The following is a 20552-nucleotide window of genomic DNA, read 5'->3' on the forward strand; positions in this document are numbered from 1 at the left end:
GTGAAAGGCCTTGCGGTAGAACCAGTCAGCTTGAGCAATTAGCTTGGAAAGAGCTGTGAAGATGCAGTTGGAGCAGGCTGGGGAGAAGCAGTCTGTCTAGTCAAAGTCAGGTCGAGAAGGCAGTGAGGCTCATGCTTGAGTTGAGGAATCCACAGTCGTGAGGTCTGAAAGAAATTTTGGAGGGTCGCTTAGCCAAAAGCTGATGGAATGATGCTCAAAGGTAGAACGGGGTTTACAACTTAAATAATTACAAAACAGTGTTAAGTTCATAGTGTGTAATTTGTTCAATATTTTTCTTTACAATAAAGTTTGTTTTTGTTTAAAAACATTACATTTTGTGGCGTAACTCGGTGAATCACTGGGTGTTCAGATTTCTCTTTAAACACTGACAGTCCCGACCGGGATGGTATCATTCTAGCTTGGTGCCTGGGGAAAAAAGTGACCAGAAACAGTCAGTGAGAATCTCCACAGAGAGCAAGGTAGCAGAAGCCAGTCAGGCTCAGGAAGAGGTGAACAGATAATGGGTGTTTTCAAGTTACTGAATGAGACAGCGTAGCCAGTTTGTTCTTCTTCTTTGTCATGGGCAGTGAGTCAGAACTGGAAGCTTTTTTTTATTTTTTCACAGAATGTGAGCATCACTGTCAAGGCCAACATTTATTGCCCATCCCTAATTGCCCATGAGAGGAGGGTGGTGAGCCACCTTCCGGGACCGCTACTGTCTATCTGATTTGAGTTTTCTGTCACAGTTTGGTACAACTGTGTGTCTTGCTTGGCCATTTCTGAGGGCAGTTAAGGGTCAACCACATCCCTGTGGGTCCAGAATCACATGTAGGTCAGACCAGGTAAGGGCGGCAGATTTGCTTCCCTGAAGGGCATTGGTGAACCAGATGGATAAGAGAATTCCAAAGATTCACAAACCTCTGAGAGAAGAAATTTCTCCTCATCTCAGTCTGAAATAATCGGCCCCTTATCCTGAGACTGTGCCCCGTGTTCTAGATTCCCCAGCCAGGGGGAAACAGCCTCTTAGTGTCCACCCTTCACACCCTGGCTCTGGCAGCAAGTTGGCTCCACCATTTGCCAGTTGGACTTTCAGATGTGAAGCGATGGGGGAAATATTCTTAATAAGTGTCGCCTGGTTGACTCTGGTGGGCTTTGCAGATTCCCAGTTGATGTCCCGACTCCTCCCCTCCCAGCCGAGGAATCTTCGAGAAGAGTGGGAACCCCAGCTTTGTGCCCTTGTGGCATTATGGCCCGGTCTTATGCCCCCCCCATCCCCACCGCCGCACCCGGGCAGATACCAGGGACCTGACATTGATCCCCTTGGGGTCTGAAAGAAATCCAAACAATTTTCAAAGCAAACACTGATGCAGCTTGAAATTGATACATTTGTCACTGAAACAAAATCCACGTGGGATTCCGCTCCCTCATTAGCTTCATGTGGCAGATTGACCAATGGGAACAACTGAAGGACCGAAAGGACTCTGGTCCTCCAGCCAATCAGAGCTGACCCCATTGTCTGAATGCAGAAGTTGGACAATGAGTTTGTTCACCTGCTCATTGCTGCCCAGTAAAGCTGCTGCTGCTGCTCCTCTCTCTGAATGAAGGTTGAGCTTCACACAGACTAAAACTTCCTCCTGAGTCCAATGTCTGCAAATAAAACACCTTCTTACCCAACACAGCGCCACCCGCCCCCCCCCCTGCCCCTTTCCATTTATTTTCTCATTCTGGGGGTAAATTGTTGACTTGCAGCAACTGAGGGGAAAGGAAGTGAATCCAGGGAGGGTGGAGACTCTGGAAAGGTTGGCCCAGGTCTCTCTCTCTCTCTCTATTAAAGACACTGATATCCTTTGCTCCCTCAGCTTGACACCTTTATTTGTCTGGCCAAAAGTATGGTCTCTTTCCTAATGTTCACAATTAAAGGGGTGGTTTCTCCAGGAGATGGCTGACATTCAGGTGACATTAGAGCAATATAGGATATAGTATGGTCTAGTGTTATTATAATGGTACATATTATTTATGGTTCTCAAATTAAGAACATGTATTTTATTCCTAGTCTTGTAATATAGTGCTGTATATATTTCCAATCATAGAGTCATAAAGGCACAGAAGTCTATTTGGTAACTTGAGTCCTTGCCAACTCTCTGTAGAGTAATCCAGTCAGTACCATTCCCCCCCTGTATGCCCATTGCCCTGAAAATTTATTCCCTTCAAGTGGCCATCCAATTTCATTTTGAAATCATTGATTGTCTCCGCTAACACCATCCTCATCGGCAGCAAGTTTCAGATCATCACAACTCACTGTCTAAACAAAGTTTCTCCTCACATCCCCGTGTAGCTCTAATCAAGTAATCCAGTACGAATAGTCATTTGGTAGCACAGAACCTGAGTACTGCTGAAGAAAGTGACATGATGTCAATGCTTTTTGTCTTGCATTCATCAGGAAAATTTGCAAGAATACCAATTGTAAATGGAACAACAATTTATATTGCATGGGAAGAGAGTGCTGATTGGTTGGCAAGTAGACTCTAATTGGTAGAGGCATTGCCATGCACAATGATCTCGGAAACAGCTTACTGCCAAACTTTTGTTTAAATGCAATCCAGACTCTGGTTGATCAAGGCATTGCCCTGGGGAATGAACCAGGGAATAGCTTAAATGTCAGTTGGGAAGCATTTTTTGGGGAGGTGATGGCATAGTGGTATTGTCGCTGGACTAGTGATACAGGCACCCAAGGTAATGTTCTAAGGACCCAGGTTCTAATCCCAGTACAGCAAATGGTGGAATTTGAATTCAATAAAAATCTGGAATTAAAAAGTCTCATGATGATTATGAAACCATTGTCAATTGTCGTAAAAACCCATTTGCTTCACTAATTCCCTTTAGGGAAAGAAATCTGCTGTCCTTGCATGGTCTAGCTGACATGTGACTCCAAACCCACAGCAATGTGGTTGACTTTTAAATGCCCTCTGAATAAGTGTAATTAGGAAATGGCAATAAATGCTGGCCTAGCCAGCGACACCCACATCCCATCAATGATTTTTTTTAATTTAGGAGACTGTGATCATTGTATTGTATGTTTTAGGATGATGATAGAAAAGGACGATAGGCAATCCACAGTAAGAATTATTAACTGGACAAGAGCCCGACTTGGGCCAGAGAGAGTGGAGCGAAAGATTGGCAGGAAAAACTGCAGTTGAACAATGGGCGACCTTCACAAAATTGGTTTGGGCACAGTCAAGGTATATTTCATCAAAAGAGAAGGTAGGGCAAACAAATCCAGAGCTCCCTGGATGAAAAAGGAGATTGAAATGAAGATCAAGAAGACAAAGTGCGCTTATGACAGGTGTCAGGTAGAAAATACAATTGTGAACCAAGAGGGATACAGGTGTTTCAGAGGGGAGGTGAAAAAACATAGTAGAGAAGCGAAGAGGGATTTTGAGAAAAGAGGGGAATCCCAAAGTCTTCTATCGACATATAAATAGTAAAAAGGTGTTAAAGTGGAATAGGTCCAATTAGGGGCCTAAAAGGAATTAACACATGGATGAAGGGGCCAAGGTTGAGGTATTAAATGAATACTTTTAATCCATCTGAAACAAATAAAAAAAAATTAGGAGACAGTGATCACAGGCAACCTACACCCTATTATTGAAACACTAATTCATGCTACTATCCTCCTCCAGCTTTTTCACCAGTTCTCCTCCCCTAAAGGTACTGACTCTCGGGTTCAGTTTCACATTCACCTATTGCCCTCCCCAATATGTCACCCAGGTGTCTGAATCTTTACACCTGAAGTTAACAAACTGTTTTGCTAAGGGGGCGTCACAATCAAATCCAGTGACTACCCACATGTACTTTGTGTCAGGGCGGGGTCACTGCGCCCCCCACCCCCACTTTCCATCCCAGTCCCAGGAGTTTGGAGACCGAGCTCCGGATGAGTAATGGCAGCCGCAGCTCCCACAATCCAAGGCGCTGGGAAAATCGCTCTATCCGCCACGCGGGGCGGGCGGCCCGGGACTGCGCATGTCCAAGGGAGAGGGGAAGCTGCGCATGTGCTGAGCAGACGATGGACTGCGCTTGTGAGCCTGCGGTTTTGGGCATGCATGTGCATGTGCGGGAGTGAGATGGGGACCAGCGCAAAGCTCGCGCTCTGATTGACCGAGGGCCATTGTCTGTTCCGTCTTCCAGGCTTTCCCATTGGACAACAGCTCAGCGCGGGGCGGGGGGAGGGGGGGCGGGGGCAAAGTCCCCCCCACCACCACGTGTGGTTACGCCTCTCATTGTCTTCAGGTGAGGGATTGACCAATGGGAAGTCTGGAGCACCGGAAGGACTCTTGTCCTCCAGCCAATCAGAGCGCTGGCTTTGTGTAAATGAAGAGTGAGCTTCACACAGACTAAAACCTCCTCCTGTGTCCAACATCTGTGAGGAAAACACTTTCTTTTCTCCCCCTTTCCATTTCTTTTCTCATTCTGGTGTGAAATTGTTGACTTGCAGGAACTGAAGGGAAAGGAAGTGAATCCAGGGAGGGTGCAGACTCTGGAAAGGTTGGCTCAGGTCTCTCTCTCTCTCTCTTAAAGACATTGACATCCTTTGCTCCCTCAGCTTGACACATTTATTTGTCTGGCTAAAAGGATGGTCCCTTTCCTAATGTTCACAATTAAAGGGGTGGTCTCCCCAGGAGATGGCTGACATTTGAGGGGACAGTAAATTAATATAGGACAGAGATATTTCTAGTGTATGTTATTTATAGTTCTTTAGTAACAGAGATGGAGTCATTACAGCACAGAAGAGCCCACTTAACAATTGGAGTCCATGCCGATGCTGTAGAGCAACCTAGTCAGTGCCATTCCCCCTCTATATCCCCGTTTCCCTGCAAATTTATTTCCTTCAAGTGCCCATCCAATTTCATTTTAAAATCATGAATCGCCTCCACTTCCACCACCCTCGTAGGCAGCAAGTTCCTGATCATGAAAAATCACTGCCTAAAAAAAACCTTCTTCAGATTTTCCCGATATCTCTGATCAGGAAATAAACTTATATGACGATTTTCACATTATGGACAGGAAGCAATGAGTTTGCATCTGTTGATCAGCATGAATCGGCCCCTTCTGGACAATGGGGAGGGTGTATATTAAATACAGCAGAGTGAGAATGGAGGGAGAGTGTGTCGGATGGAGTTTTACAGATGTTGGGAACAAGTGAAAGGATGAATGTTCCACAGAAACTAGAATTGTCAGTTCTGAATTTCTATCCTGTCCTGACAGTTGATTTTTGTAAATACTTTTTACATGATATTAGCAAGGGAGGATTTTCAGCCTGACATCTCAAACCAAACATTGTGTCAAGATCTGATAGAGTCATCCAATTCGTCGGGACCTGAATATCATCAGCGGTTGAATCTGGAAGGAGAAATGTTTGTCTGTTCTGGCTGCTTCAAAAGGTTTTCGTCATCAGTGTGACTGGGTAAACACCGAGACACACACACCTGAGTGAGCGTGTTCCAGTGAAATGAGTGTGGAAAGAACTTTAACCAGTTACACAGCCTGCAAGTACATCACAGTATTCATAGCGGGGTGAGGCTGTGAACGTGTTCTGTGTGAGGACGAGGCTTCAACTGATCATCAAACCTGGAGAGTCACAAGGACTCCTGTATCATGGAGAAGCTGTGGAAATGTGCGGACTGTAGGAAGGGTTTCCGGTTCCCATCTGCGCTGGAAACTCATCGACGCATTCACACTGGGGAGAGGCCGTTCACTTGCTCCATGTGTGGGAAGGGATTCACTGATTCATCCACCCTTCGGAAACACCAGCATGTTCACACCAGGGAGAGGCCGTTCACCTGCTCCGAATGTGGGAAGGGATTCAGGGATTCATCCCACCTGTTGACACACCAGCGGGTTCACACCAAGGAGAGGCCATTCGTCTGCTCGGAGTGTGGCAAGGGATTCAGTCATACATCCCACCTGCTGACACACCAGTGAGTTCACACAGGGGAGAGACCGTTTACCTGCTCTGTGTGTGGGAAGAGATTCACTCAGTCTTGCAACATGGTGATGCACCAGCGAGTTCACACTGGGGAGAAGCCGCTCACCTGCTCTTTGTGTGGAAAGCGATTCAATCACTTATCCAACCTGCTGAGACACCAGCGAGCTCACAGTGGAGAGAGGCCGTTCACCTGCTCTGAGTGTGGGAAGGGATTCACTGATTCATCCAACCTGCTGAGACACCAGCGAGTTCACGCCGGGAGAGACCATTCGCCTGCCCTGAGTGTAGGAAGGGATTCAGTCAGTTCTCGAGCCTGCGGAAACACCAGTGAGCTCACACTGGGGAGAAGCCATTCACCTGCTCTGAGTGTGGAAACGGATTCTCTCAGTCACCACACCTGCTGACGCCACAGCGAGTTCACAAGTGATTACAGGGGTTGGATTCTGCTGTATTGCTGCTATTAACCACATCCAGAACAGAAACATGTTCATTCTGACACATGGTGAAGTGGGAGGGTCAGAGGGTTTCTTTCTGCTGGACTGGCCAGTCTCGTGACTTTGCTTCCAGTGGGCTGATGCTCTTTGAGCCCGGCAGTGCATATTTCCACTGAAATGATCCACAAAAGCTGATGAAGCACATTTATTTTATCCTGGTAGTAAATAGTGTTTTCCACCCACTACAGGTCGATCTGAAATAAATGCATTTGTCTCTGTTCCATTGAGCCTCAAGGCTGGAGTGAGGATTTATGAGAATGACACGAGTCATCAGTTAAATGGTGCATTCTCCATGGCAATGCATCCACCAATCAGAGTCCATTTGCCAACCGATCAGCACACTCCTCTCATGAAGTATAAATTGTTGTTCCCTTCACATTTGATATTCTTGCGAATGTTCTGGTGAGTGCAAGATGAAAAACTTCGACGTCTCTTTTTTCCGCAATTACTGTTTTAATTAACAAACAGTATCAAAGATTGAATAATAATGAATTCGTAGTTATATTAAAAGATTGAATTTTATTTGCTGTGAACATGTAAAACCTTAATTTCTGTGTATGTAAAGAATGTGCAATGATGATAAATGTACTGGCAAGAGAGACCTTCAAGCTCTGATTAGCCTCAACATTTGAAACTATGAATAAGGGATGGTATAGAATCAGATAAAGGGATAGTGTGAAACAGTTCTGTGGTATATCTGTCTACGGTAATGAGAGGTGGTGGTGTAAGTAATTGGGGATCCAATTAAATTAATCTAGGAACCAAATTGACCAATTGTCATCTTACAACAGGCAATTGAAGACTGTTCATCGTTAAGCTCACATACAGTACAATTTGGTAATATAAGCCTTATTAATTACACAAATGTGTCATTGAGTAGAAGTCTAACAGTTAACACTGATAAAGAGGCTGATTCCAGTTATTTTGCAGGGAATCCCCACTCTTTTTAGTGACTTCAATGTGTTCACATCACCAAACCAGAACTTTCATACTCCTTAAACTTGTGTCGATCCTCAGTACAAGGTGAATCTGGGTAACATGTTCACCAATCTAATCCACATACTGTTGAGGTGCAGCCACTATCTAACACAGCACTACTGAATGAGTCTGTGACTAACACACTCATCACTGCACCAAATCTCCTTGTGACTACTACAATTCCTTCAGAGTGATCATCATCATCACCTTCAGCCTCAGAATTCTCTGTATCATGTGTCACTTCGAAGACCCTGATTTTCCACTTTGGGCAATTCATCACATAATGATATTTTGAGTGAGACCTGAAACACCTGTTAACTATTCCCTGGTCATTCCTGGGGTTCATTCACCTATTAGTGCTGTTCCAATCCTGTCTTTTTTTGTGATATCTCGATCTGCTAAAGATGTTTTCACCCTCATTCGAAACCTGTCAAAGTCCAGCTATGCTTCATAGGCATCCAATAGATCATCTTTCTTGTAAATCTCATCAATGAACCCGAATAGAAGATCCAAACCTTCATCAGTATCCAACCGATGGGCATCCAGCTCACTAAATACTTTGCTTCTGATTTTACTTTTGTTGGGAAGTGACGATGCCGAGACCAGACCTTGTTTCCTCCTTGGTAGGGACGTAACCCATGACCACATCTCCACTTCATTCTTCGTGTGGCTCAGACTCCGAGAACATCAGCAGGTAATCAGACCCTGACAATTTCCACTTGCTTTCAGCCATTTCTCACAAAAACTACTCAGGTTATAAGTTTCTGTCTGAAATTTAATTTTCCTTTAGTTTTCAGCCTTCACCATTAGACAAGCATTCTCTGTTACCATGTTATAATCCTGACAGCCTGATGGTGAAGGAAGAAACCGGAGCCAATCTTTACTTGGTATAGATTTATTCACTGAGTGAAACATTATGGGTATATACCTCCTGACTCCACTCCACTCTATGTCAGTCAGGGTCTCTTTATATATGCTCAAGTAACTATCCAATCCATGATGTCCACCTGTATATACTTAACCTCAATTAACACAATCGAAAGCCACAGTCACAGCATCTAAAAGGTCTCTAATCAGTGTGACAGTCATGGTGTGTCAGCAGCTCGGATGAACAAGTGAATCTGTTCCCCCACTCAGAGCCTGTGAATGGCCTCTCCCTCGTGTGAACTCGCTGATGTCCCAGCAGGGTGGATGTATCACTGAATCGCTTCCCACACTCAGAGCAGGTGAATGGCCTCTCCCCAGTGTGAACTCGCTGGTGTGTCTGCAGGGTGGATGACCGAGTGAATCCCTTCCCACACACGTAACAGATGAACGGCCTCTCCCCAGTGTGAACTCGCTGGTGTGTCTGCAGGTCGTAAGACCGAGTGAATCTCTTTCCACATTCAGAACAGACAAGCCAGTCCCCGGTGTGAACTCACTGGTGTGTCTGCAGGTCGTAAGACCGAGTGAATTTCTTTCCACACTCAGAGCAGGTGAATGGTCTCTCCCCAGTGTGAACTCGCTGGTGTCTCCGCAGCTGGGATGTATTCCTGAATTCCTTCCCACATTCAGAACATGTGAACGGTCTCTCCCTACTGTGAATTCCCTGGTGTGACTGCAGGCTGGATAACTGACTGAATACATTCCCACACTCAGGGCAGGTGAACGGTCTCTCCCCAGTGTGAACTCGCTGGTGTGTCTGCAGGTGAGATGACTGAGTGAATCCCTTCCCACAGATGAAAGGGCTCTCCCCGGTGTGACTGTGTCGATGAGTTTCCAACACAGACGGGGTTTTGAATCCCTTCCCACAGTCCCCACATTTCCACGGTTTCTCCATGGTGTGCGTGTCCTTGTGTATCTCCAGGTTCTACGATCAGTTGAAGCCTCGTCCTCACACGGAATACGTGTACGGTCTCTCGCCGCTGTGAATGGTGTGATGTTTTTCTCAAGCTGAGTAACTGGTTAAAGCTCTTTCCACAGTCAGTGCAGTGGAACACTCTCACTCGGGTATGTGTGTCTCGGTGCTTTTCCAGTCACACTGATGCTTAAAACCTTTTGAAGCAGACAGAACAGACAAACATTTCTCCTTCTAGATTCAAAGGCTGATCATATTCAGGTCAGTTGACTGAGTCTGTCAGATCTTGACGTGATGTTTGGTTTGAGATTTTTGTCTGCAAATCCTCCCCTTCTAATATCCTGCTAAAGAAGTTTACAAAAGTCATTATTGTCAGTACAGGATAGAAATTCAGAACAGACAATTCTAATTTCTAACGAACATTCTTTCCTCTCTCATTCCCCAAAAGCAGTAAATCTCCATGCCACACACTGTCACTCCATTCTCACTCTGCTGTATCTAATATACTCCCAATAGTACTGCACTAAAAGTGTGTATAATACACAGTTCTCTATTATATGATATGAGATACATGGTGTAGTGGGGAAGAACTTTATTTCAACAGCCCGTGGTGATGACCTGGAACCCACTGCCGATGAGAGTGGTGGTTCCAGAGACAATCAATAATTTCAGAATGAAATTGAATTGACACTTGAAGGAAATGGGACTGGCACTGACTGGATCACTCTACAGAGAGTCAGAATGGACTTGAGTTGTCAAATGGACTCCTGTGTCATAATGACTCTATCACTGGAAATATATTAGGTAGCCACAGTACTGTCCTATAAGACGAGAAGGATAACAAATTAACTTTAGTACAAAACTATAAATAATATATTTAAAGTGTCCCCCATTACGAAAGAATGATAATTTTCACACTATTATTCTGGTTTATTGTCAAGTAGGTTTAGAGGTGTGAGTGTGGATGGTTCTCTCTCTGTGATTTAATTACATTTGGAGTCAGGGAGACGGCAAGATTGAAATTATCAAAAGAAGTTAGGTGTACAAATGTACTTGAAATTCTAATTTATAAACATCGATGTGGTCTTAGCATGTAAGGTGTGAAGGGAATTTCCATTTTTAGATAAGTGAAGGGTTGTTTGGATTTCAAAGGGACGTTAGGCTTTACAACGAACCAGATAAGCAAGGCTAAACAGTGTGTTTATTTTTCCCAAAGGTTACTGATAATATTGGCAACATGAAAAATGTTTATAGTATTGAAAAGGTAAAGTTCCAAAGACCTATGGAACAATGGAATTTACATATTAAAGAGAGAGAAACATATATAAAGGAGAATGAAAGTTATGTTGGGGCTCCATTTGAAATCTAGCAGGAGTGTGTGAAACAGCCTTCAGGAAGCCTCCACCCATTTGTGCATAAGTCTACTGTGTCCAGTGACTAAAGTTGGAGACAAGCTTTTGGAAGTCCACTGTCAAGTGTGTATTGTAGTAACTTGCTGACTTGTTTTTTAAATTTAAAATCTATTTTGGATTCTTGCATTAAAGAGGGTGTGTAATTTAGAGTCAGGTTAATTAGGAATTTTAGGATTTGTTATAGTATTAAGTAATTGTAATCTTATGTATGTGCTTGAAATCTTTCCTTTTGTTAATAAATATTTTAATGTCATGTTTAAAATCTCTGAAGGTCTTAGTGGACTCCTTGTTTCTGAATTCAGTGCACACATTTTCTTGTAATAAATACAAATTGCAAAACTGTTGTGATAGCGTGGTCAAGTTTCCCTTGTGGATTTGGTCCACCTGGCACACATCGTAACACCCCAATCACAACATTAGACATATCTTTGTCCTCTCATACTGTATTGTCCAGGGGGCAGAACTCTAATGAAATAAAATAAGGGACACTTCAGCCATGGGGGAGGCATGGGTGGGGATGAGATGCTTGTGACCGTGAAGCAGGTTGGGGGTGTTTGCGTTTCAATATGAGAGGAGCTGGGGAGGAGGTACCTAGAGACAATAATAGTGGGAGCGGTGGGGTTTAAAATCAACTAAAACTTACAACGGTTCTTGTTCAGTCACAACATCATCATCTCTCTGCTGGCCGACTCACTCACTTGCCGTCCCACCCGAATCACTCAAACTCACCCTGGAGACTCAGGGATCAGTTTCCCACAGGCTATCCTAAAAATATGGGCAAAATTACAAAATAAGGAGGAATCCCTTAAAATACAGGACAGTTAAGTACCCTGAAATTGTCTCCTTAAGTGTCAGCCACCTCCTGGGGAAACCACCCCTTTTATTGTGAACATTCGGAAAGAGACCATCCTTTTAGCCAGACAAATAAATATGTCAAGCTGAGGGAGCAAAGGATGTCAATGTCTTTAAGAGAGAGAGGGAGAGAGACCTGGGCCAACCTTTCCAGAGTCTGCACCCTCCCTGGATTCACTTCTTTTCCCTTCAGTTCCTGCAAGTCAACAATTTCCCCCCAGAATGAGAAAAGAAATGGAAAGGGGGAGAAAAGAAAGTGTTTTCCTCACAGATGTTGGACACAGGAGGAAGTTTTAGTCTGTGTGAAGCTGAATCTTCATTCACACAAAGCCCGCGCTCTGATTGGCTGGAGAACCAGAGTCCTTCCGGTCCTCCAACTCTATCCATTGGTCTGTCCCTCAGCACGACGGGAAGGAAGCGGACTCTCCCCCGCACATGCGCAGCTTCCCCTCTCCCGAGTTCTCCGAGCGGCTTCTCGCTCTGTCCGGAGCCGTCAGCCGGTTGCCTGGAAACCTTGGCTCGAGGAGGTGGAGGAGGAGGGGGAACAATGGGTGGGGGCGGGGCTCCCGTGTCCGCGCGCCTGGCCTGCAGGCGGGACCCGAGGATAAAAGCAAAAAACTGCGGATACTGGAAATCCAAAACAAAAGTAAAAATACCTGGAAAAACTCAGCAGCTCTGACAGCATCTGCGGAGAGGAAACATTAACGTTTCGAGTCCGTATGACCCTTCAACAGAACTAAGGAAAAATAGAAAAGAGGTGAAATATAAGCTGGTTTAAGGGGGTGGGGGGGGGAGTGGGACAGGTAGAGCTGGATAGAGGGTCAGTGATAGGTGGAGAAAACCAAAAGATGTCACAGACAAAAGGACAAAGCGGTGTTGAAGGTGGTGATATTATCTAAAGGAATGTGATCATTAAGAGTAGAAAGCAGGACAAGCAAGGTACAGATAGCCCTGGGGGAAGGGATCGAAATAGGCTAAGAGGTAGAGATAAAACAATGGATGGAAATACATTTAAAAATAATGGAAATAGGTGGGAAAATAAAAATCTATATAAATTATTGGAAAAAAGGGGGATCGGAAAGGGGGTGGGGATCGAGGAGAGAGTTCATGATCTAAAATTGTTGAACTCAATATTCAGTCCGGAAGGCTGTAAAGTGCCTAGTCGGAAGATGAGGTGCTGTTCCTCCAGTTTGCGTTGAGCTTCACTAGAACATTGCAGCAAGCCAAGGACAGACATGTGGGCATGAGAGCAGGGTGGGGTGTTGAAATGGCAAGCAACAGGGAGGTCTGGGTCATGCTTGCGGACAGACTGAAGGTGTTCGGCAAAGCGGTCACCCAGTCTGCGCTTATTCTCTCCAATGTAGAGGAAACCGCATTGGGAGCAGCAAATGCAGTAGACTAAATTGAGGGAAGTGCAAGTGAAATGCTGCTTCACTTGAAAGGAGTCTTTGGGCCCTTAGACGGTGAGGAGGGGGCAAGTAAAGGGGCAGGTGTTGCACCTTCTGCGGTTGCATGGGAAGGTGCCATGGGAGGGGTTTGAGGTGTAGGGGGTGATGGAGGAGTGGACCAGGGTGTTCCGGAGGGAACGATCCCTACGGAATGCCGTCAGGGGGGTGAAGGGAAGATGTGTTTGGTGGTGGCATCATGCTGGAGTTGGCGGAAATGGCGGAGGATAATCCTTTGAATGCGGAGGCTGGTGGGGTGATAAGTGAGGACAAGGGGGACCCTATCATGGTTCTGGGAGGGAGAGGAAGGTGTGAGGGCGGATGAGCGGGAGATGGGCCATACACGGTTGAGGGCCCTGTCAACCAATGTGGGTGGAAAACCTCGGTTAAGGAAGAAGGAAGACATGTCAGAGGAACCATTTTTGAAAGTGGCATCATCAGAATGGATGCAACGGAGGCGAAGGAACTGAGAGAATGGGATGGAGTCCTTACAGGAAGTGGGGTGTGAGGAGCTGTAGTCAAGGTAGCTGTGGGAGTCGGTAGGCTTGTAATGAATATTGGTGGACAGTCTATCACCAGAAATTGAGACTGAGAGGTCAAGGAAGGGAAGGGAAGTGTCAGTGGTGGACCACGTGAAAATGATGGAGGGGTGGAAATTGGAAGCAAAATTAATATATTTTTCCAGGTCCAGACGAGAGCATGAACCAGCACCGAAGCAGTCATCGATGTACCGGAGAAAGAGTTGTGGAAGGGGGCCGGAGTAGGACTGGAACAAGGAATGTTCCACATACCCCATAAAGAGACAGGCATAACTGGGGCCCATGCGGGTACCCATAGCCACACCTGTTATTTGGAGGAAGTGAGAGGAGTTTAAGGAGAAATTGTTCAGTGAGAGAACAAGTTCAGCCAGACGGAGGAGAGTAGTGGTGGATGGGGATTGTTCGGGCCTCTGTTCGAGGAAGAAGCAGAGAGCCTTCAGACCATCCCAGTGGGGGATAGAGATGTAGAGGGATTGGACGTCCATGGTGAAGAGGAGGCAGTTGGAACCCGAGGACATCACTGTGCAGCAGAGTGATTCCTATTGGCTGGTTCGGGAAGGGTTCCATTGTGGACGTCACAATGAGGAAGTTGGACAATGAGCTTCAGACTAAAACTTCCTCCTCTGGGCAACATCTGTGAGGAAATCACCCTCATAGGCTGTGGCTTCCAGGACATCACCACTGGCTGTTGAAATATAGTTCTTCCCCACAGCATCATGTGTCTCTAATCATGTAATAGAGTCCTGTGTATTACACACATTTTTAGTGCAGTACTATTGGGTGTATATGAGGTACAGCAGGGTAAGATTGGAGTGAGAGTGTGTGGGATGGAGATTTACAGCTTGTGGGGAGCAAGAGAGGAAAGAATGTTCCATAGAAACGAGAATTGTCTGTTCTGAATTTCTATCCTGTACTGATAGTGATGACTTTTGTAAACTCCTTTAACAGGATATTCGAAGGGGAGGATTTGGAGCCAGAAATCTCAAACTAAACTTCACATCAAGATCTGACAGAGTCACGCCATTCATCGGGAGCTGAAAATGATCGGCTTTTGAATCTGGAAGGAGAAATGTTTGTCTGCTCTGTCTGCTTGCAAAGGTTTCCAACATCAGTGTGACTGGAAAAGCACCAAGACACACACACTCGAGTGAGAGTGTTCCAGTGCACTGACTCTGGAAAGAGCTTTAACCAGTTACACAGCCTGAAAAAACATCACCGTTCACAGTGGGGAGAGGCCATATACGTGTTCTGTGTGAGTACGAGGCTTTGACTGATCGTCAAAGTTGGAGAGACACAAGGACATGCGCACAATGGAGAAACTGTGGAAATGTGGGGACATTGGGAAGGGATTCAAAGCCCCGTTTGAGCTGGAAACTCATCGACGCAGTCACACCGGGGAGAGGCCATTCATCTGCTCTGAGTGTGGGAAGGGATTCACTCAGTTATCCCACCAGCAGAGACACCAGCGAGTTCACACCGGGAGGAGACCGTTCACCTGCTCTGAGTGTGGAAAGGGATTCACTGATTTATCTGTCCTGCGGATGCATCAGCGAGTTCACGCCAGGGAGAGACCATTCACCTGTTCTGAGTGTGGGAAGGGATTTAGCGATTCATCTACACTGCTGACTCACCAGCGGGCTCACAGCGGGGAGAGACCATTCACCTGCTCTGAGTGTGGGAAGGGATTCACTCGGTCATCCTACCTGAAGATGCACCAGCGGGTACACGCTGGGGAGAGGCCATTCACCTGTTCCGTGTATGGGAAGGGATTCATTTTCTCATCCCACCTGCAGAGACACCAGCGAGTTTACACTGGGGAGAGGCCGTTCACCTGCTCTGAGTGTGGAAAGGGATTCACTCGGTTGTCCCACCTACTGAGGCACCAGCGAGTTCACACCGGGGAGAGGGATTCAGTCGGTCATCCCACCTGCTGACACACCAGCGAGTTCACACCAGGGAGAAGCCGTTCACCTGCTCCAAGTGTGGGAAGGGATTCAGTGATTCATCCGAGCAGCTGAGACACCAGTGAGTTCACACTGGGGAGAGACCATTCACCTGCTCTGAGTGTGGGAAGGGATTCACATGTTCATCCGAGCTGCTGAGACCTCAGACAGTTCACACTGATTAGAGACCTTTTAGATGCTCTGACTGTGGGTGTTAATTGTATCAATTGAGGTTAAGTATATACAGGTGGGTGTCATGGATTGGATAGTTACTTGAGCACAGATAAAGAGACTCTTACTGACATAGAGTGGAGCCGAGTTAGAAGATATATACCTGTAATGTTTCACTCAGTGAATAAATCTATACCAAGTAAAGACTGGCTCCAGTTTACTCCTTCACCATCAGGCTGTCAGGATTATAACATGGTAACAGAGAATGCTTGTCTAATGGTGAAGGTTGGAAACTAAAGGAAAATAAAATTTCAGACAGAAACTTACAATCTGAGTAGCTTTTGTGAGAAATGGCTGAAAGCAAGTGGAAATTGTCAGGGTCTGATTTCCCGCCGATGTTCTCGGAGTCTGAGCCACACGACCAGTGGAAGAATGAAGTGGATATGTGGACACGGGTTACGTCCCTACCAAGGAGGAAACAAGGTCTGGTCTTGGCATCGTCACCTCCCAACAAAAGTAAATCAGAAGCAAAGTATTTAGTGAGCTGGATGCCCGTCGGTTGGATACTGATGAAGGTTTGGATCTTCTATTCGGGTTCATTGATGAGATTTACAAGAAAGATGATCTATTGGATGCCTATGAAGCATAGCTGGACTTTGACAGGTTTCGAATGAGAGTGAAAACATCTTTAGCAGATCGAGATATCACAAAAAAAGACAGGATTGGAACAGCACTAATAGGTGAATGAACCCCAGGGATGACCAGGGAACAGTTAACAGGTGTTTCAGGTCTCACTCAGAATATCATTATGTGATGAATTGCCCAAAGTGGAAAATCAGGGTCTTCAAAGTGACACATGATACAGAGAATTCTAAGGCTGAAGATGATGATGATGATCACTCTGAAGGAATTGTGCTAGTCACAAGAAGCTTTGGTCCAGTGCTGAGTATGTTAGTCACAGACTCATTCAACTGTTCTGTGTTAGACAGTGGCTGCACCTCGTCAGTATGTGGATGAGATTGGTGAAAATGTTACCCAGATTCACCTCGTACTGAGGATTGACACAAGGTTAACGAGCATGAAAGTTCTACTTGTCTTTGTTTGGTGATGTCAACGCATTGAAGTCACTAAAAAGTGGGGATTCCCTGCAAAATACCTGGAGTCAGCCTCTTTATCAGTGTTATCTGTTAAGACTTCACCCCGGTGACACATTTGTGTAATTAATAAGGCTTATATTACCAAATTGTACTGTATATAAGCTTAACGATGAACAGTCTTCAATTGCCTGTCTCTTTCAGTTCCAGATCCTGTATTGTAGCTTTAGAAGGGACTCCAAGCTGATTGGCTCAATTTAATGTGGGGAAATGAGGAACACTTTTCCCATTGGCCGAGTCACAAATATTTGTTTAAGAAGTTGTTAGTTTTGTTGAACAGCTGCACCAACGTGGGTTAAATGTTACAAAGTTACCTTCAAAAAGGTCCATTTGGTACCTCGACTCCATGCCAACTCTGTAGAGCGAACCAGTCAGTCCCATTCCCCCTCTATATCTCCGTATCCCTGCAGGTTTATTGCCTTCAAATGCCCATCCAATTTTCTTTTGAAATCATTCATCATCTCTGATTGCACCACCTCATAGGCAGCGAGTTCCAGGTCATTCTCACTCGCTGTGTAAAAAAAACTTCTTCCTCACATCTCTCACTTAAAACCTTCAACCTGTGTCCCCTCGTCCTTGGCGGGACAGCATTTCTTTGCCCAGCTGATGTAAACCTGTCATAATCTTGTACACCTCTATCAAATCTCCCCTCAACCTCCTTTGCTTCCAGGGGAACAGTCCCAGCCAGAAGAAAGAAACAAGATATGTTCATGCCTGGAATAAAATGGGAATGTTTACAATTCCACTGGGCAGTGATGGAATTGGAATAACTCACCTTGGGTGTAGTTGAATGGAATAGATCAATCTGCTATCCATGTAGATTCTAGTGAAATTCAGGGAAGTGTAGACAAGATGAATAAGTCGATAGCTTTCTCTTGAAGATGTTTACATAATTTGCCTCTGAACCCCGCACCCCCCTCCCCCCACCCACATACACACACACACTGGCCCCCCCACAGCCCCCATGAATTTCAGATAAGATAACATGAAAGTCAAAAAATGTCTGTCATGCTATTGGGATACCAGTGTAAATGCAGATGTGATTTGTTCGATGTTAAGCAACTAATAGAAGGAAATTCATGGTGAAATACATGGAAGAGTCCTAAACATACACAGTGACTTGACAAACAGTATGACATGAAATGGTTAATGTGGCCAGAGGAATGAGACAACATTTTGATGTGATCAGGGCACTGACACACGCTCCAGAGAGAAACTGACTTTAAAACAGTCAGGATAGAATTAAAGACACCAGTCATGATTGAAAAGTGAATAAAACTAAACTGAAAGGGATAAAAAAATTGTGGATTGGGACAATGAAGGGCTTGGGAGAAATAATACTGAGTGACAATTCTCCACAAGTTGGTCAGGAGTAAGGAGAGAGCTGGAGAATCTTTTACATCCAGGCTTGATCTGCTGCTTGAAGCCTATGTCCTGATGTACGAGTAACTTAGAACTCACAGCGCTCCTTCAGGAGAAAAGATCGAGTAGATGTTACCCCAGGCGGGGCCAAAACAGAACTGGAAAATAATGGAGTGAAATTGAGTGAGGGGTCGGAGAGAGAGTTCTCCTCCCCTCAAGGTGTGGACTGTAAGAATCCTGGGGGAGCCCCTACTTCGGGTTTTTTTGCTAATTAGTGAATATTTAATTAATAACTATGACTGGCTGTGCAATTATTTTAAATTTGATTGTTACACTTCTCCTGTTTTTATTCCTGTTGTGCTTACTCTCTGGGTGGGTTGACAGGTGACAGGATGGGAAATTGTGGTTTGGGTCTTCATTGACCAAATGTTTTATTGATTCAAAAGGTGTAAAAGGGGCCAAACGTCAGCAGAAATCTGGCAGAGCTGAGAACAGATGACTTGCTATGTCACCTGGGATGAAACATTTAAGCTATAAAGAGAGGTTGGATAGACTTGGGTTGTTTTCGTTGGAGCAGAAAAGCCTGAGGGGCAACCTGATCAAGGTGTACAAGATTGTGAGGGGCATGGACAGGGTGGATAGGGAGCAGCTGTTCCCCTGAGTTGAAGGGTGAGTCACGAGGGGGCATAAGTTCAAGGTGAGGTGCAGAGGTTTATGGGGGATGTGAGGAAATACTATTTTACCCAGAGGGTGGTGACGGTCTGGAATGCGCTGCCTAGGAGGGTGGTGGAGGCGGGTTGCCTCACATCCTTTAAAAAGTACCTGGATGAGCACTTGGCACGTCATAACATTCAAGGCTATGGGCCAAGTGCTGATAAATGTGATTAGGTAGGTAGGTCAGGTGTTTCTCACGTGTTGGTGCAGACTCGATGGGCCAAAGGCCCTCTTCTGCACTGTGATTCTGTGAACAGGGAGGTGAACAGCTCCTAGAGGACACAGAAAACAGCTCCCAGAGGACAGAGTAAACAAGAGTGCCTTGAATCCTAGATGACACCTGGGTGTCAAGGCCACCATGTTTTCACTGCTTGGCATGGGAATGCTGACTCCCTGTACCGGGAACGGAGCGTGGGAAGCCAATTGTTTGAGAGTTTGACATGGCTTGGGCAGGTACAGATGGTTCAATGACGGGTTTTGTAATTGGTCTGTTCAAATGTTAGCTCAACAATGATTGGGTTAAATCAGTCTCCATAGACTTTGTGATGTAAAAAAGTATCAGAAGGGATTCCCCGAGCACAGAGGTTTGTAGAGATTTTACATATTGCATTGACTGGTGCCATGGTATCTGGGGCAGACCAGGGAGCATTTACGTGGAGATGGTGCTTCTACCCAGAGTGTAATGGTAATGCTGTTGCACTTTGATACTACTGCTCAGACATGAGCATGTGTCAGGTCTTATTTATACTGAATAAAATCTAACCACTGTCACCAATAAGGGTTATCACTGTGAATCAATCCAGAGTTTGGAAAAAGGGGATAAAGGGTTAATTGACTTCCTGAACTCCATTTTCTAACATCACTGCGTCAAAAAGAAAATCTCATCTCCCCCTCTGGCTCCTTTGCCAATTACCTTAGAGGGACTCGCTTTCTGTTAAAGAGCCTGTTAAAGAACCCTCTCACCCACTTTCCCTAAAGTACAGAAATCTAATCATGAAAAGTCCAGCAAAATCAAATAATTTTACTGATAAAAGTTTATTAATGAAATTAAACATGGTTAAAAAAAACAGAAATTTACTTGAGGATCAAAGACAACCAGAGTAATAGGATGTGCACAATGTTCTAGACCCAAATGGTTTCTCTTCGGCTCCTCTGTAACCTGGACACAGGGGCACTGGACCCTGGGGCTCACGCCACCATCAACCCAGCTTGCCCCTCCCCTACCACGATCGATATATTGAGACATACATGAGGGAGAAAGGAATAGAAGGATATGCTGATGGGGGAGATGAAGAGAGGTTGGTGGAGGCTCATGTGGAGCATAAATACTGACAATTGAGCTGACAGGCCTGGCCCTGTGATGTAGACTCAATGGAACAGAGACAAATGTGTTTATTTTAGAGCTACCTGTAGTGGTAGGAAAAACACTATTTACTATACAGTATAAAATAAATGTCCTTCATCAGCTTTTGTGGGTCATTTCTGTGGAAATGTGCACTCCCAGGCTCAAAGAGCATCAGCCCACTGGAAGGAAAGTCGTGAGACCGGCCAGTCCAGCAGAAAGAAACCCTCTGACCCTCCCACTTCACCACCTGTCAGAATGAACATAGTTCAGTCCTGGATGTGATTAACAGCAGCAATAACAGCAGAATCCAAATCCTGCAATCA

General features: G+C 45.3%; 3 protein-coding genes and 2 long non-coding RNA genes across 6 annotated transcripts in view; 2 read left to right on the forward strand and 3 right to left on the reverse strand.

Annotated features, from left to right (window-relative positions):
• LOC144697287 (uncharacterized) overlaps nt 1-20552 on the reverse strand; it is a 685032-nt gene that overhangs the window by 401595 nt on the left and 262885 nt on the right. The window lies entirely within an intron of this gene.
• Nucleotides 1-20552, reverse strand: part of LOC144697292 (uncharacterized) — a 318255-nt gene that overhangs the window by 241186 nt on the left and 56517 nt on the right. The window lies entirely within an intron of this gene.
• Nucleotides 1-20552, forward strand: part of LOC144697369 (uncharacterized) — a 240069-nt gene that overhangs the window by 146703 nt on the left and 72814 nt on the right. The window lies entirely within an intron of this gene.
• Nucleotides 1-20552, reverse strand: part of LOC144697361 (uncharacterized) — a 392999-nt gene that overhangs the window by 81709 nt on the left and 290738 nt on the right. The gene's annotated exons all lie outside the window — the stretch shown is intronic.
• LOC144697353 (uncharacterized) overlaps nt 4266-20552 on the forward strand; it is a 258803-nt gene continuing 242516 nt past the window's right edge. Inside the window, exon 1 of the mRNA XM_078569344.1 lies at nt 4266-4419. The gene's annotated coding sequence lies outside the window, so the exon portion shown is untranslated. The remainder of the gene's footprint in view (nt 4420-20552) is intronic.

The sequence above is a fragment of the Cetorhinus maximus genome, chromosome 23 (genome assembly GCF_964194155.1).
Source record: "Cetorhinus maximus chromosome 23, sCetMax3.hap1.1, whole genome shotgun sequence".
Taxonomy (NCBI): Eukaryota; Metazoa; Chordata; class Chondrichthyes; order Lamniformes; family Cetorhinidae; genus Cetorhinus; species Cetorhinus maximus.